We start from the raw sequence: 19,486 nt of genomic DNA, 5'->3' as shown, positions 1-19,486 counted from the left end.
CCTTAGTTGCTAATGCTCCTAAAAAAAAAAAAAAAAAAATCAAACAAACAACAAGCAGAATTGGAAATTGGGGAGTACAAAATGTACAGAAAGGATAGAAAGGAAGGAGGGGGGGGGATTCATGTTGTTAGTTAAAAAACACATAAAATCTAAGGAAATACATCAGGTTGACATGGGTGGAGTGCAGTATGAATAAGCAATGGGAAGGCAAAGATAGAGTGGGGAAAGTAAATCAGATTGTCTTATAATGGGAGATTTTAATTTCCCAGATATAGACTGGAACTTGTGGGTTCTTCATTTGCATGCTAGCAAGACTTTTCTGGATTTATTGGATAACTGTTTTCAACAGCAGCATGTCCAAGAGGCAACCAGAGGGAGTAATGCTCTTGATCTGATTATCAGCAGTGATTCTTCATGCATTAAGAATCTGCAGATAAAGGAAGGAACCATTAGGTGACAGTGATCATAGTGTACTCATGTGGGATTTACTCAAAGAAGTAACTACTATCAGGGGTAAGAGGAAGGATTTTTGCTTTTGTAAAGGTGACTACAGTGATCTCAAACAGTTTTTAAATTCTATAGAGTGGTACCAACTGATGTTACCAACAGCAAATTCTAAATGGAAAATATTCACGGAATTCATCTTGGAAGCTACTAGGCTTTTAGAATTAACATTAGCAAAGGCATATGATGCAAGAAAGCAAGCTTATATAGCATCATCCAAAAAAAAAAAAAAAAAAATCCTTATTTCACCCATCCACTCGCTCCAGATGTTTGTCAAGTTCTGCCTTAAATCTATTTAAGCTATCAATTTCTATGACAGATGGAAGTTTGTTCCAGCAATCAACCACCTGCTGGCTAAAGGCAAATTTCCACATATCTATTCTACAACTGTCTTTCCACAATTTCAATTTATGCCCCCTCCTCAGGTGTGGAATCTGAGCAAGAGGAGGAATCTCATCAGAATTGAGTTTGCTCAAACCATTCAAGGCCTTATACACCTCAATCAGATCACATCACAGGTGCCTAGTCTCCAGATACTGTAATTTGCAAATCATAAGCCTTTCTTCATAAGAGCAACCCTTTGCTCCATTCACTAATCTTGTTGTCCTTCTCTGTTCTCGTTCCGACAGCTCTACATCTTTCTTAAAATGAGGCCTCCAGACTTGTATACAGTACTCAAGGTGTGGCCTGGCCATTGTCTTATACAAGGGGATAAACACCACCTTAACCCTACTAGAAAAATTCCTGTATATCATTGACAAGACACCATTAAGTCTGATATACCATCATCAGTATCATATTTATAAATACAGAAAACAACAATGGACCCAACAGCGAACCCTGAGGAACTTCATTAATAACATCAGTCCATGAAGAGCAGTGCTCATTGATTACCACACTCTGTCTTCTCCCACTCAACCATCCCTTTATCCATAGCAGCAATTTGCCTCCAATGCCACGCTGCTCCAATTTGTGCAATAGTCTTCCATGTGCAACATTATCAAAGGCCTTTCTAAGATCCAAATATATGATATCAAAATTATTCGTTGCCTCCAGTTCCTTTGCGACTACATCATAGTATCCAATCAAATCGGTCAGACAAGATTTCCCCATAACAAACCCATACTGTGTCTGAGCTAAAACTGAAGTCTTGTCTAGATGATTCTGCAATGCTTCTTTAACCAGTACCTCCATTAATTTCCCTGGAACTGAAGTTAAACTAACAGGTCTGTAATTACTTGTGTCTCCCTTTGATCCTAATTTGTAGATTGGGGTCACATTTGCACATCTCCAGTCCATGTGTACCTCCCCTGAGTCCTATGAAGCTCTCATAAGTAAAGCTAAGGGTTTACTTACTTCCTTTGCTGCCTCCTTTAATATAATGGATAGATTCCATCCACTCCAGGTGCCTTTCTTATGTTTATCTTTAAAAATTTCTCCTCCACTTTACTCTCAGTTATTACAACAAGATTCTCTAGCTTACTGTCAGAGTTTAATACATCTCTGGCATTCCCCTCCCTGAATAACTCCTCATGTGTGAATGTAGATGCAAAATACTCATTTAGTTTTTCAGCTACCTGAGCAGGATCATCAACAGTTGAACCATTAATATCAAGTGGACCAATCTGATTCATTCCCCTTACTTCTAGAGTTTACATAAGTAAAGAACTCTTTGCTGTTTTTCTTTGCATTCTTTGCCAAAGATTTCTCGTAATCTGCCTTCGCCTGCCTAACCTCCTTTGTCACTTGGTTACAGACCAGCTTATATCTATCATAGGCTTCTGTGTCACCTGTTATTTTATATGTATCCCATGCATTTTTCTTCTATGTCACATGTCTAATTAGTTCGTGTGACATCCATTTAGGCCTAAATCTTGAACAATATTTCTTAGTTGGTTTGAAAAGCCTAGTAGCTTCCAAGATTAATTCTTTGAATGCTTCGCATTTTGAATTTGCAGTTGGTAACATTATCAGTTGGTCTCACCCTATAGAATTTAAATATTGTCTCAGACCACCGTAGTCACCTTTACAAAAGCAAACACCCTTTCCTTTACCCTTGATGGTAGTTACCTCTTTGAGTAAATCCCACTTCAGCACACTGTGATCACTGCCACCTAGTAGTTCCTTTATCTGCAGATTCTTAATGCATGAAGAATCACTACTGATAATCAGATCAAGAGTATTACTCCCTCTAGTTGCGTCCCGAACATGCTGCTGTAGAAAACAATCATCCAATAAATCCATAAAACCTTGTTAGTGTGTGAGTGACCAACCCACAAATTCCAGTCAATCTCTGGAAATTAAAATCCTCCATTATAAGACAATCTGATTTACTGGCCCACTCTATTTCTCTGCACAATTGCTCATTATACTCATCCGATTCACTAAGCACATAACATACACCTACTCTCATTTTTCTTTTCCCAATGTCACACCAAACAGACTCAACATTGCATTGTCCACCAACATAAATTGGATGCACTTCCTTAGATTTTATGTGTTTCTTAACTAACAGCATGCCACTCCTCCCTTCCTGTCCTGTCTATCCCTTCTGTACACATTGTACTCCCCAAATTCCAATTTTGCACTACTTATGTCTGTGTGACATCATATCTCTGAAATCCCAACAATATCTGCCTCTGATGTCTTGACTAGCACTTCAAGCTCATCGAATTTATTAACTATACTCTTAACATTGGTGTATATGCAAGTATACATGCACCTGTTTCTACTCTTAGTTACCCTAACAGCCCATGTATTTACTTGTTCAACTATAACTCTCAGCAGTCCTGGAAATCTCCATTGCTATGCTTTCCAAGCTGCTGCACAATTGTATTTCAATAGAAGCAGTGCAAGAATCCCTTTCACCTCTTCCAGCAGCTACTGTTAAATCTATTAGTCCATGTATCCTCCCCCCCACTAGCTAACAGTTTTCATACAAACTAAGAAATACTGTTCAAGTTTGAAGCCTAAATGGATCTCAGATGAACTAAAGAGACTCATGGCAGAGAAGAAAAATGCATGGGATGCATATAAATTATCAGAAGACACAGATGCCCATGGTAGATATAATCTAGTCTGTAATCAGGTCACAAAGGAGGTTAGGCATGCAAAGGCATATTATGAGAAATCTTTGGCAAAGGATGCAAAAACTTCCTCTGCCTTCTAGAGTTTACTTATGTAAACTCTAGAAGGCAGAGGATGAATCAGATTGGTCCAATTGATATTGATGGCTTGATTGTTGATGATTCTGCTCAGGCAGCTGACAAACTGAATGAGCATTTTGAATCTATATTACCACATTAATATTACTAAGAAAGGAATATTACTAATAGGAAGTTAAATGATTTTGTAATCATTGAGAGCAAAATGGAGGAGAAATTGTTGAAGTTAAACATAAGAAAGGCACCTGAGGTGGATGGGATCTATCCAATTCTATTAAAGGAGGCAGAAAGGGAAATAAGCAGACCCTTATCCATGATTATGAGGGCATCCTTGGACTCAGGGAAGTTCCCACGGACTGGAGATGTGCAAATGCAACCCCAATTCACAAAGGGGGATCTAAAGGTCACATGAGTAAATACAGACCTGTTAATTTAACTTCTGTTGCGGGAAAAATAATGGAGTCACTGGTTAAAAAAGCACTTCAGGATCGTCTAGATAATCCTGAAGTGCTTTTTTACCTGAAACCTTAATATCATCTGTCTAGATGACAAGACTGCAGTTATAGTTCAGACACAGCATGGGTTTGATAAGGGAAATTCTTGTCTGACCAATTTGATTAGATACTATGATGTGGTCAAAAAGTAATTTTGATATCATATACTTGGATTTTAGGAAAGCTTTTGATACTGTTTCACAGGGAAGACTACTGTACAAGTTGGATCAGTATGGCATTAAGGCAAGTTGCTGCAATGGATAAAGGGATGGTTGAGTGGGAGAAGACAGAGAGTGGTAATCAATGGACACTGCTCTTCGGGGACTAATGTTATTAGTGCATACCCCAGGGGTCCGTGTTGGGCCCATTGTTGCTTTCTGTATTTTTCAATGATATTGAAAGGTATATCAGGTTTAATGTCCAAGTTTGCAGACAATACGAAGGTGGGTAGGGTTGTTAACGACTGTGAGGACAATACTCTTTGCAACAGGATCTGTAAAAGTTCAGCATGGGCTTAGAGGTGGCAACTGATGTTTAACATTGACAAATGCAAAGTGCTGCATATGGGTAGAAGTAATCCCAGAGAAATGTACTAACTGTTTGGTACTACACTAAGGGTAGTGGAGAATGAAAAAGACCCGGGGGTAATCGTGCTTTCTTGCAGTCAGATATGAAGTTCTCTGAGCAATGCAGACAGGCTACCAGAGTAGGTCATGGGGTCATGTCAATGATATACAGGAATTTTGCTAGTAGGGATAAAAAGGTGATTATCCTTTTGTATAAGGCAATGGCCAGGCCACACCTCGTTTAGGAAGGATGTATAGTTGCTAGAATGAGTAAAGAGAAGGGCATTAAGTTCTGCAAATTGCAGCATCTGGTGACTAGTCACCTGTGAGGTCTATAAGGCCTTGAATGGTTCGAGCTATCTACTTCCACAATAACAGATGGAAGTTTGTTCTAGCTTTCAACTACTTGCTGGCTAAAGGCAAATTTCCGCACATCTATTCTACAACTGTCTTTCCAAAATTCGAATTTATGCCCCCTTAGGTTCATAATCTGAGCAAGATGCTCAACTCATTCAATGCCTTATACACCTCAATCAGATCATCTCGCAGGTACCTAGTCTCCAGATGCTGCAATTTGCAGAACTTAAGCCTTTCTTGGTAAGAGGACCCCTTCATTCCCCTCACCAATCTTGTTGCCCTTCTCTGTACACACTCAAGCAATTCTACATCCTTCCTAAAATGAGGCCTCCAGACCTATACCCAATACTCAAGGTGTGGCCTGACTATTGCCTTATCCCTTTGTATAAGCTCTGACCTGCCCTGTCAGCCTGTCTGCATTGCTCAGAAAACTTTATATCTGACTGCACAATTACTCCCAGGTCTTCTTTATTTTCTACTACCCTAAGTGTAATACCACACAGTTGGTATTTCCCAGTTTTTACCCATATGCAGTACTTTGCATTTGTCAATGTTAAGCTTCAGTTGCCACTTCTCAGCCCATCTGCCCAACTTTTCTAGATCCTCTTGCAGTAGCACACTGCCATTACTGTCATTAACAAACCTGCAAACCTTAATATCATCTGCAAACTTGGATATTAAGCCTGATATACCTTCATCAATATTTGATGAAGGTATTTGTTTATTTTATGTACTTCAACATGCAAAGTACTATAGCTAAAAACTGAACAATACACACACTGTGCTTCCGCTTTATTAGGTACACCTACCTAGTAGCATGTTGAGCTTCCTTTAGCCTTCAAAACAGCTTGAATTCGTCCAGGCATGGATTGAACAAGATGCTGAAAACGTTGTGCAGGAATGGAGTATCATGCAGACATGAGTGTGTCATGCAGTTCCTTGAGATTTGGTGGAGGTGTAGGCCTGCAGCAAACAGTCCTTTCCAGCTCATCCCAAATATGTTCAATAGGATTGAGATCCGTGGGCCACTGCAGTAAAGAAAAGTCATTGTCATGTTCCTGAAACCATTCCATAGTGATTTGGGCTTTGTGCACCGGCACATTATCCTGCTGGAAGTAACCATCCGACTGAGGATAAACTGTCAACATGAACAGATGCACTTGGTCAGCAACGATATTTAGGTATGATGTGGCATTCAGACGTGAATCTATGGGTGTCAATGGACCCAACATGTACCAATAAAACATTCCCCACATCATAACACTGCCCCCACCACTTTGCACAGTAGTTGTCAGACATGACGGGTCCATGGATTCATGTTGTTTTTGCCAAATTCTGAGCCTTCCATCAACATGATGCACCAGGACCTTCGACTCGTCAGCCCAAGCGACTGTTTTCTAATCCTCAATAGTCCAATGCTGGTGTTGCTGTGTCCACAGGAGGCATGCTCTCTTGTTCTTCATTAATAATAAAGGTATGCAATGTGGCCATTGGCTGTTATAGACTGATATGAATGGTCCGTTGGCCCATGCTAATGCTAATGGCAGCCCGTCTGTTTGCTTGCACAATTCTAGCCATCTCCCTCTGACCTCTCTCATCAACAAGCAATTTTCTTCCACAGGAGTGCCATTGAGAGGATGTTTTCTGTTTGTTGCATCATTCTCGATACACCCTTGAAACTGTGGTGCGTGAAAAGTTCAGGAGAACTGCCATTTCACAGATGCTTTGTCCAGCACATCTTGTGCACCTACTACCATGTCACGTTCGAAGTCCGTCAGATCACTCCTTTTCCCCATTCTTGCTATGGTTTGTATGCTTAACTGATACTAGAAAGGTTGTTCTGCTGCATTTATATCCACAACTGTGGTCATGTGGCTTGCAACGTTGTGGGGCAAACATTTTTGTGCACAGCAGGGGTGTACCTAATATCATATATCATCTGTTCTATTACTCCATACCATTATTTCTTTTGTAACTCAAAACTTTATGTTGTTGATCTTTATCAATTGTGCAATTTTATACTAACATCTTTTGTATATCAGAGAATTTTATGTAGTTTTACAAATGATTTTTAGTTTGTTAATATTTGCTAATACAAAAGAAAAATGATTCCAATCATAAAAACCGTTTGGATCAGTTAACTTCATATTCATTTTGCTAAACAGTTTACAACAAAAACAAAATATGCTATTTCAGTTTAATAGAATAAATTAGTTATTTGCGAACAGCTGTTTCTCCATTTGTCAATTTGAGTTTATAATAATTAATTGAAAAACATTTTCCTTTACGATCTCATGTAAAATTAAAACTTTTAATCTGTACAATAATTATTTCAATTGTTCTATTTGAAGGACCTATGGCAAGTATGTGGATCAGTAATAATAAATGAAACAGGTTCGGCATCTTGGTTTTCATTTTCCATGTCAAATGATTTTTGAATCATACTTTCAATATTTCCCTTTATGTCTCAAGTTTTTGTTGCATTATCTTCAGGTTCATCATCTATTGCATCTTGTTGTCCATTTTTGGCATCAGTAGATTTTTTAATTGTATCTTTAGTTTTATTGATCTCTGTTCAACTTGAGATTTGCCAGCATTCTCTTGGGCTTGTGGTTTGTCCACTGTTCTATTTTGGCTACTACATTTAAATTTTTTTTTTTTCTACTGAGCCAAATAACTTCTTATATTCTTCATCTTTCTGAAGCTTTCTATTATGATTTTGTACTCCTGAAGGTTTTTCTTTTACTGCCAAACATCTGTTAAAGCTAAATAAAAGGGTTTCCAATGATCAGAATTTATATTAATGGGATTTAGTGTTTGAATTGAAAATAGAAAATATAGCAATGTAAATTATTAATAATGAATGTTGATTCAATTTTAAGATAAAGGCACCCCATAAGCTTCACAAAATTTTAAATTCTATTGTGAACTACATACTAAATTAACAATTACTTCAGCTCAATGAAATGATTCAGTTCTGTTTCAGCTGAATGATGAAATAAAATAAATTGTTAGCTGCTAATAATGTTTATGCACTGCTTTGGTTTAAAACCACATAAATGATACTACAACAACTCATCATGTCCTTGTAGGGGATGTTATTACACCATAATAACATCCACTACACTGACACTTTCACCGAATGTTATTACACCGTAATGCTATTCAGTTCAAGGTCAACATTTTGCCATCAACAACCTGGTGCTACACGGCAGCACCAGATTGTTGATGGCAAATTAAACACTAATGAGACTAATTAAACACCAATTTCTAGTGATTGTTGTTAACATTGTAACAGTTTGCTGGGAGCCACATGGCAGGTTGCAACTAGTTAAGTGCATAACTAGTTTTTAGCGCATATCTACCACTAAATCCAGGAGGAATGGCCAATGCATGGTACCCTTAACTATTGGCACCCTTTTATTTAGTACAATATCAACAATGGATATGAATGGGCCTTGTAGTACCAATCAGGTATGTGTGGGTATATTAATCTGGGCTTATTGCTACCCATATGTAGTACCTTGCATGTGTTCTGTGTTGTTTGGTTTTTAGGAGCATTAGCAACTAAGGCCATATTGCTCCGGGGATATGCGGTGGTCATTCCCTAACCTTTCCACATCCTCCATATTTGGTGGTCACGGGCTCGAACCCCGGTCTAATCAAGAAGCATGTGCTACGAACTACTGCTCCTGCCCACCTGGCTACGGAGGTGCCACTGTAGTACCTTGCATTTGTCAATGTTAAATTTCAACTCCCATTTCTCAGCCTGTATGCCTAATTTTTGTACATCTTGCTGCAATAGCATAACGATTACTGTCATTACCCACCTTGCCAACCTATCATCATTTGTATCCTCACCTATGCAAATTAAGAAATTAAGCTTGATATACCATCACCAATATCATTAATAAATAGTGAAAACAACAATGGGACCAGTTAATACCCTGGAGGAACCTTGGAGGACGCCACTAATAACATTAATTACCACTGTGTCTTCTAGCACTCAACCAGAATTTTATCCCTAGTTGTTGTTATTGTTTGGTTTTTATGAGCATTAGCAACTAAAGCCATATTGCTCCAGGGTTATGTGGTGGTCATTCCCTGACCTTTCCGCATCCTCTGTATTTGGTGGTCACAGGCTCAAACCCTGGTCTAATCAAGAAGCATGTGCTAAGCACTGCTGCTCCTGCCCACCTGGCTGCGGAGGTGCCTTTTATACATAGCATTTTATCCAGACTTTTATCCGAAGTTTTTATCCTTGCCCTTAATGCCACATTGCACCAATTTTTACAGCAATCTTTTATGTGTAACAGTACCAAAAGCTTTTCTGAAATATAAGTATATGATATCAAAATTATTTGTTGCATTATAGTATCCAATCAGATTGGTCAGACAAGGCAATACCTTAACAAACCCATACTGTAACTGAAGTATAACTGTATTCTTGTCTAGATGATCCAGCATTCCTTCTGTAACCAATATTTTGGAAATTGGAAATTTTTTCCTTGGAACAGAAATTAAGCTAACAGGTCTGTGGCTATTCATGTCACCTTTTGATCCCCTTTGTGAATTTGGGATATATTTGCACATCTCCAGTCCATCGGGATCCCCTGAATACAAAGTGGTTCTCAAAATTATGGCTAAGGGTTTGCTTACCTCCTTTAAAATAATTGGCTACATCCCATCCACCCCAGATGCCTTTTATGTTTAGTTTCAACATTTTCTCTTCCACTTTCCTCTCAGTTACATTGAATCATTTAGCTGCCTGTTGAGTTTAATAAACTTTTGATATTCCCTTGTATAAATCATTCCTTATGTATGCATGTAGATGCAAAATACCTATTCAGTTTGTCAGCAAAATGAGCAGGGTCATCAACTGTTAATCCGTTGACATCATGTAGTCTACTCTTTGCTGCTGTTCTTTGCATTCTTTGCCAGAGATTTTTCATAATCTGCCTTAGCTTGCTTAACCTTCTTTGTGACTAGGTTACAGACTAGTTTATATAGGCATCTGTATCACCTGATTATTTATATGCATCACATGCAATTTTCTTTTTTGTCATAAGCCTTATCAGTTCATCTGCCATCCATTTCAGTCTAAGCCTTAAACAGTATCTCTTTGTTGGCACAAAAAGTCCAGTAGCTACTACAATTACATCCCTGAAATCTTCCTATTTAGAATTTGCTGTTGGTAACATCATGAGTTGGTCCCACTGCATAGAATTTAAAAGATGTCAGAGACCTCTGGACTCATGCTTCCAAAAACAAAAGCTCTTCCCTTTACCCTTGATAGTAATGTCTTTAAGGACATTATTATGTCCTTAAAGACATTACAGATTTTCTGAAGCAGTAACAAAGCCCGCTGGCAATGGCTTCAAGATGGGGTGGCATGGCCCTCACCAGTACTCGAAAGACAGGTTTTTTGACAGTGCAGCAAGCTCCAGTGATGGCAAGCAGAATGTGCCACTGGATGGAATCAAGCTTCCTTTTGTTTCTATTGATAATGGCCCTGTGAAACCAAGTGCCAGCACCATAGCATACTCCTGGAATGAAGACAGCCTTCATTCCAGGAATATGAAGAAATAATGAGAAAGAAATAATTTTGTTCTGATTATCAGCAGCGATTGTTCATGCATTAAATTAATGAGGCTTGTGGCAGAGAAGAAAAATGTATGGGATGGATATAAACTATCAGGTGACACATAATAATATGACAGATATAAGCTCATCTGTAATCAAGTCACAAAGGACGTTAGGCAGATTACGAGAAATCTTTGGCAAAGGATGCAAAGAAAAACAGCAGAGTTCTTTACATATGTAAACTCTAGAAGGAAAGGGATGAATCAGATTGGACCACTTAACATGGGTTGACTATTGATGATCATTGACGTTGTAGAGCGAATATCATCTTTTAAGGGCACAAAAGGTGATATAGTTGTACACGTTGGCACTAATAATATTAAGAGTAGGAGACCGGCAGAATTACTTAACAAGTACAGGTCACTGTTGAACAAAAGCCGAGAATTAGGGTTGAATTTGAAAGTGTCTGCAATTCTGCCCAGACACGATAGGAGGGAGTATATGATGAGAGCCTTGTCGATCAATTCGGCCCTGGAAAGATTGTGCAAGGCTCAAGGGGTAGAATTTTTTTCAGCCTGGACTGTACTTGTTAACAGGAGAGATTGCTTCTACAGGGATGGGATACACTTAAATAGAAAGGGTGCAAGAATATTTGCTGAGGCTATCGAGGCAGTGTTAGGTGGGTCGGAAAACTGCTAGCTTGGGGGGAGCCAAAGACCAATAGATTGACAGTAGCCACTGGCAGAGGTGAAAGAGATTCTTGCACTGCTTCTATTAGAATGAGCAGAAGCCTGAAAAACAAGATGCATGGTATTTCAGAGACTGCTGGGAGCCATTGCGGTACAAGTAAACACATGGGTTGTGTTAGGGTAGCTAAGAATAGAAACAGGTGCAGGTATACTTGCGTGTACACCAATGCTAGGAGTTTAGTAAATAAATTTGATGAATTTGAGGTATTGCTCAAAACATCAAAGGCAGATATTGTTGGGATATCAGAGACGTGGTGTCACACAGATATAAGGGATGCAGAATTCCAATTTGGGGAGTACAACGTCTACAGAAAGGATAGACAGGATAGGAAGGGGGGAGGGGTTATGCTATTAGTTAAGAAACACATAAAAACCAAGGAAGTGAAGCCAGTCGACATCACTGGACAGTGCAGTGTTGAGTCAGTTTGGTGTGACATAAGCATTGGGAGATCAAAATTGAGAGTAGGAGTGTGCTATAGGCCTAATGACTCTGATGAGTATAATAAGGAACTGTACAGGGAAATAGAGTGGGCCAGTAAATCAGACAGTCTTATAATGGGAGATTTTAATTTCCCAGATATTGACTGGAATTTGGGGGCTGGTTACTCACACACTAGCAGGGCTTTTGTGGATTTATTGGATGATTGTTTTCTACATCAGCATGTTCGGAAGGCAGCTAGAGGGAGTAATACTCTTGATTTGATTATCAGCAGTGATTCTTCATGCATTAAGAATCTGCAGATAAATGAACCACTAGGTGGCAGTGATCACAGTGTGCTGAAGTGGGATTTACTCAAAGAGGTAACTACCATTAGGGGTAAAGGGAAGGGTTATTGCTTCCGTAAAGGCGACTACGATGGACTGAGACAGTATTTAAATTCTATACAGTGGGACCAACTGATGATGTTACCAACAGCAAATTCAAAATGGGAAGCATTCAAAGAACTTATCTTGGAAGCTACTAGGCTTTACATACCAACTAAGAAATATTGTTCAAGGTTTAGACCAAAATGGATGTCAGATGAACTAATGAGGCACATGGCAGAGAAGAAAAATGCATGGGATACTTACAAATTAACACATGACACAGAAGCCTATGATAGATACAAGTTGAAATGCAACCAAGTTACAAAGGAGGTTAGGCAGGTGAAGGCAGATTACGAGAAATCCTTGGCAAGGGATGCAAAGAAAAACAGAAAAGAGTTCTTTACTTATGTAAACTCTAGAAGGAATGGGATGAATCAGATTGGTCCACTTGATATTGATGGGTCAACTGTTGATGATCCTGCTCAGGTAGCTAACAAACTAAATGAATATTTTGCATCGACATTCACACATGAGGAGTTATTCAGCAAGGGGAATGCCAGAGGTGTATTCAACTCTAGCAGTAAGCTACAGAATCTTGAAATAACTGGGAGTAAAGTGGAGGAGAAACTGTTGAAGATAAACACAAGAAAGGCACCCGGGGTGGATGGGATCTATCCATTATATTAAAGGAGGCAGCAAAGGAAGTAAGCAAACCCTTAGCCATAATTATGAGAGCTTCCTTGGACTCAGGGGAGGTACCCATAGACTGGAAATGTGCAAATGTGACCCCAATTCACAAAGGAGGATCAAAGGCTGACACAAGTAATTATAGACCTGTGAGCTTAACTTCTGTTCCAGAAAATTAATGGAGGCACTGGTTAAAGAAGCACTGCAGGATCATTTAGACAAGACTTCAGTTATAGTTCAGACACAGCATGGTTTTGTTAAGGGGAAGTCTTGCCTGACCAACTTGATTGGATACTATGATGCAGTCACAAAAGAACTGGATGCAGGGAACAACTTTAATATTATATACTTGGATCTTAGAAAGGCTTTTGATACTGTTGCACTTGGAAGACTGCTACACAAATTGGAGCAGTGTGACATTGGAGACAAATTGCTGCTATGGGTGCAATATAAAGGTGGGTGGTAATCAATGGACACTGCTCATCGTGGACTAATGTTATTAGTGGAGTCCCTCAGGGCTCAGTGTTGGGTCCATTATTGTTTTCTGTATTTATAAATGATATTGATGATGGTATATCAAGCTTAATGTCCAAGTTTGCAGACATACAAAGGTTGGCAGGGTTGTCAAGGACACTACTGACACTATGCTGCTGCAACAGGATCTGGAAAGGTTGAGCAGATGGGCTGAGAGGTGGCAAATGAAGTTTAACATTGACAAATGTAAAGTACTACACATGGGAAACAGCAACCCCAGAGCAATGTATCAACTCTGTGGTACTACACTGACAGTGGTAGAGAATGAAAGGGACTTGCGGGTGGTTGTGCAGGCAGATATGAAGTTCTCTGAGCAGTGCAAACGGGCTGCAAGAGTAGCTCATGGAGTATTGTCAATGATATACAGGAATTTTTCCAGCAGGGATAAGGAGGTGATTATTCCATTGTATAAGGCAATGGTCAGGCCACACCTGGAGTACTGTATACAGGTCTGGAGGCCTCATTTCAAGAAGGATGTAGAGCTGCTGGAACGAGTACAGAGAAGGGAAACAAGATTAGTGAATGGAACAAAGGGGTGCTCTTACGAAGAAAGGCTTAAATTTTGCAAATTACAGTGTCTGGAGACTAGGCACCAGCGAGGTGATCTGATAGAGGTGTATAAAGCCTTGAATGGTTTAAGCATGCTCAATGCTGATGGGATTCTTCCTCTAGCTCAGAAAAATCACCTGAGAGGGCATAAATTCAAATTGAGGAAAGACATATGTAGGATAGACGTGCGGAAATTTGCCTTTAGCCAGCGGGTGGTTGGTTCGTGGAACAGACTTCCATCCCTTGTGGTGGAGGTTGATAGCCTAAATAAGTTTAAGGCTCAGCTGGACAGGTATTTTGAACGAACAGAGGGATGAAGTGGAAGTGGTTTTTTTTTTTTTTTTTGGCTGATGCTGCATAAGCTTGCTTTCTTGCATCAAATGCCTCTACTAATGCTAATCATGCTCAGGTAGCTGATAAACTGATGATCTCAGACAGATTTCAAATATGAGTATTTTGCATCTACATTCACATATGAAGAGTTATTCAAGGAGGGGAATGCCAGAAGTTTATCAAAATCTAACAGGGAGCAGCTAAGTGATTTTATAATAACTGAGAGGAAAGTGGAGGAGAAATCGGTGAGGTTAAACATAAGGAAGGCACCTGGGGTGGACGAGATCTATCCAGTTATATTAAAGGAGGCAGCAAAGGAAGTAAGCAAACCCTTAGCCATAATTATGATCTTCCTTGGACTCAAGGGAGGTCCCCATGGACTGGAGGTGTACAAATGTATCACTAATTCACAAATGGAGTTCAAAAGGTGACATAAGTAACTATAGACCTGGTAGTTTAACTTGTGTTCTGGGAAAATAATGGAGTCACTGGTTAAAGAAGCATTGCAGGATCATCTAAATAAGACTGCAGTAATAGTTAAGACATAGCGTTGGTTTGTTAAAGGGAGGTTGTTGTTATTTGTTGTTATTTGGTTTTTTTATGAGCATTAGCAACTAAGGCCATATTGCTCCATGGATATGCAGTGGTCATTCCCTGAACTTTCCACATGCTATGTATTTGGTGGTCACGGGCTCGAACCCCGGTCTAATCAAGAAGCGTGTGCTACACACTGCTGCTCCTGCCCACCTGGCTATGGAGGCACCTTAAAGGGAGGTCTTCTCTGACCAATATGATTGGATACTTTGATGTAGTCACAAAGGAACTGAATATCAAAAATAATTTTTATAACATATACTTTGATTTCAGGAAAGCTTTTGATACAGTTGCACATGGAAGACTGCTGTACAAATTGGAGAGGTATAGCATTAAGGGTAAGTTGCTACAATGGATAAAGGGACGGTTCAGTGGGAGACAACAGAGAGTGGTAATTAATGGACGCTGCTTTTCATAGATAAATGTTATTAGTGGAGTTTCCCAGGGTTCGGTGCTGGGCCCATTGTTGTTTTGTGTATTCATCAATGATATTTATGAAGGTATATCAGGTTTAATATCCAAGTTTGCAGATGATACAAAGGTTGGCAGGGTTGTTAACGACAGTAATGACAGTATGCTACTACAACTGGATCTAGAGAAGTTGGGCAAATGGGCTGAGAAGTGGCAACTGAAGTTTAACATTGACAAATGGAACGTACTGCGTATGGGTAGCAATAATGCAAGAGAAACGTACCAACTGTGTGGTACTACACTCAGGGAAGTGGAAAGTGAAAAAGACCTGGGGGTAATTGTGCAGTCAAATATGAAGTTTTCTGAACAGTGCAGACGGGCTGCCAGGGCAGGTCATGAAGTCTTGTCAATGATATATAGAGGAATTTTTCCAGCAGGGACAGGGAGGTGATTATCCTGTTATACAAGGCAATCGTCAGGATTCACCTAGAGTACTGTGTACAGGTCTGGGAGCCTCGTTTTAGGAAGGATGTAGATTTGCTAGAATGAGTACAAAGAAGGGCAACAAGATTGGTGAGGGGAACAAAAGGGTGCTCTTACCAAGAAAGGCTTAAGTTCTGCAAACTGCAGTGCGTCAAGAGTAGGCACCTGCGAGGTGATCTGATTGAGGTGTATAAGGCCTTGAATGGGTTGAGCCAGCTGAATGCTGATGGGATTCTTCCTCTTTCTCAGATTAAGAACCTGAGGGGGCATAGATTCAAGTTGAGGAAAGACAGTTGTAGAACAGATGTGCGGAAATTTGCCTTTAGCCAGCAGGTGGTTGTTCAGTGGAACAGACTTCCATCTTTTGTGGAAGTTGATAGCCTAAATAAATTTAAGGCTGAGCTGGACAGGCATTTGGAACAAATGGAGGGGTGAAATGGGAGGTTTTATTTTATTTTTTTATTTGGTTGATGGTGCATAATATGCCTCTACTAATGCTAATGATAAAAGGTGACATGAGTAATTACAGATCACTTAGCTTAACTTTTGTTCCAGGAAATTAATTAAAATGGAGTTTCTATGTAAAGGTTCAATGTAAGACTATTTAGACAGGAATGCAGTTACACTGTAGTCACAGCATGATTTTTTAAGGGGAAATCTTTTCTCACCAATCTTATTGGATATTAGCATTAGCATTAGCATTAGTAGAGGCATTTGATGCAAGAAAGCAAGCTTATGCAGCATCAGCCAAAAAAAAAAAAAAAAAAAAAAAAAAAAAGTAACATAAATAAATAAAAATAACCACTTCCACTTCACCCCTCTGTTCGTTCGAAATACCTGTCCAGCTGAGCCTTAAACTTATTTAGGCTATCAACTTCCACGACAAGGGATGGAAGTCTGTTCCACCAACCAACCACCCGCTGGCTAAAGGCAAATTTCCGCACATCTATCCTACATCTGTCTTTCCTCAATTTGAATTTATGCCCTCTCAGGTGATTTTTCTGAGCTAGAGGAAGAATCCCATCAGCATTGAGCATGCTCAAACCATTCAAGGCTTTGTACACCTCTATCAGATCACCCCGCTGGTGCCTAGTTTCCAGACACTGTAATTTGCAAAACTTAAGCCTTTCTTCGTAAGAGAACCCCTCTGTCCCATTCACCAATCTAGTTGCCCTTCTCTGTACTCGTTCCAGCAGCTCTACATCCTTCCTGAAATGAGGCCTCCAGGCCTGTATACAGTACTCTAGGTGTGGCCTGACCATTGCCTTATACAAGGGAATAATCACCTCCTTATCCCTGCTAGAAAAATTCCTATATATCATTGACAATACACCATGAGCTACTCTTGCAGCTCGTCTGCACTGCTCAGAGAACTTCATATCTGCCTGCACCACCACCCCCAGGTCCCTTTCATTCTCTACCACTGTCAGTGTAGTACCACAGAGTTGATACGTTGCTCTGGGGTTGCTGTTTCCCATATGTAGTACTTTACATTTGTCAATGTTAAACTTCATTTGCCACCTCGAATCCCATCTGCTCAACCTTTCCAAATCCTGTTGCAGCAGCATAGTGTCAGTAGTGTCCTTGACAACCCTGCCAACCTTCGTATCGTCTGCAAACTTGGACATTAAGCCTGATATACCATCATCAATATCATTTATAAATACAGAAAACAATAAAGGCCCCAATACTGAACCCTGAGGGACTCCACTAATAACATTAGTCCACGATGAGCAGTGTCCATTGATTACCACTCTCTGTCTTCTCCCCCTCAACCACCCCTTTATCCATAGCAGCAACTTGCCTCCAATGCCACACTGCTCCAATTTGTGCAGCAGTCTTCCATGTGCAACAGTATCAAAAGCCTTTCTAAGATCCAAGTATATAATATCAAAGTTATTCCCTGCATCCAGTTCTTTTGTGACTGCATCATAGTATCCAATCAAATTGGTCAGGCAAGACTTCCCCTTAACAAAACCATGCTGTGTCCTAGCTATAACTGAAGTCTTGTCTAGATGATCCTGCAGTGCTTCTTTCACCAGTGCCTCCATTAATTTTCCGGGAACAGAAGTTAAACTCACAGGTCTATAATTACTTGTGTCAGCCTTTGATCCCCCTTTGTGAATTGGGGTCACATTTGCACATCTCCAGTCAATGGGTACCTCCCCTGAGTCCAAGGAAGCTCTCATAATTATGGCTAAGGGTTTGCTTACCTCCTTTGCTGCCTCCTTTAATATAACTGGATAGATCCCATCCACCCCAGGTGCCTTTCTTGTGTTTATCTTCAACAATTTCTCCTCCACTTTGCTCTCAGTTATTACAAGATTCTCTAGCTTACTGCTAGAGTTGAATACACCTCTGGCATTCCCCTCGCTGAATAACTCCTCATGTGTGAATGTCGATGCAAAATATTCATTTAGTTTGTTAGCTACCCGAGCAGGGTCATCAACAGTTGACCCATCGATCTCAAGTGGACCAATCTGATTCATCCCCTTCCTTCTAGAGTTTACATAAGTAAAGAACTCTTTGCTGTTTTTCTTCGCATCCCTTGCCAAGGATCTCTCGTAATCTGCCTTCGCCTGCCTAACCTCCTTTGTAACTTGGTTACAGATCAACTTGTATCTATCATAGGCATCCGTGTCACGTGTTAATTTGTATGTATCCCATGCATTTTTCTTCTCTGCCATATGCCTCATTAGTTCATCTGACAACCATTTAGGCCTAAACCTTGAACAATATTTCTTAGTTGGTATGTAAAGCCTAGTAGCTTCCACAATAAGTTCTTTGAATGCTTCCCATTTTGAATTTGCTGTTGGCAATATCATCAGTTGATCCCACTGTATAGAATTTAAATACTGTCTCAGTCCATTGTAGTCGCCTTTACGAAAGCAATACCCCTTCCCTTTACCCCTAATGGTAGTTACCTCTTTGAGTAACTCCCACTTCAGCACACTGTGATCACTGCCACCAAGTGGTTCATTTATCTGCAGATTCTTAATGCATGAAGAATCACTACTGATAATCAAATCAAGAGTATTACTCCCTCTAGTTGCCTCCCGAACATGCTGATGTAGAAAACAATCATCCAATAAATCCACAAAAGCCTTGCTACTGTGTGAGTGACCAGCCCCCAAATTCCAGTCAATATCTGGGAAATTAAAATCCCCCATTATAAGACTCTCTGATTTACTGGCCCACTCTATTTCTCCGAACAGTTTCTTATTATACTCATCAGAGTCATTAGGCCTATAGCACACTCCTACTCTCAATTTTGATCTCCCAATGCTTATGTCACACCAAACTGACTCGACACTGCACTGTCCAGCGATGTCGACTGGCTTCACTTCCTTGGATTTTATGTGTTTTTTAACTAATAGCATAACCCCTCCTCCCTTCCTATCCTGTCTATCCTTTCTGTAGACATTGTACTCCCCAAATTCCAGTTCTGCATTTCTTATATCTGTGTGACACCACGTCTCTGAAATCCCCACAATATCTGCCTTTGATGTTTTGAGCAATACCTCAAATTCATCAAATTTATTTACTAAACTCCTAGCATTGGTGTACACACAAGTATACATGCACCTGTTCTTTTTCTTAGCTACCCTAACACAACCCATGTGTTTACTTGTACCCCAATGATTCCCAGCAGTCTCTGAAATATCCTGCAT

General features: G+C 39.9%; 1 protein-coding gene across 1 annotated transcript in view; it reads right to left on the bottom strand.

Moving 5' to 3' along the window:
• LOC150087800 (voltage-dependent calcium channel type A subunit alpha-1-like) overlaps nucleotides 1–19,486 on the bottom strand; it is a 1,442,149-nt gene that overhangs the window by 257,118 nt on the left and 1,165,545 nt on the right. The window lies entirely within an intron of this gene.

The sequence above is a fragment of the Mastigoproctus giganteus genome, chromosome 3 (assembly GCF_048544385.1).
Source record: "Mastigoproctus giganteus isolate SK-2022 chromosome 3, ASM4854438v1, whole genome shotgun sequence".
In the NCBI taxonomy this organism is placed as follows: Eukaryota; Metazoa; Arthropoda; class Arachnida; order Uropygi; family Thelyphonidae; genus Mastigoproctus; species Mastigoproctus giganteus.
This window is presented reverse-complemented; position numbering and strand designations above follow the sequence as displayed.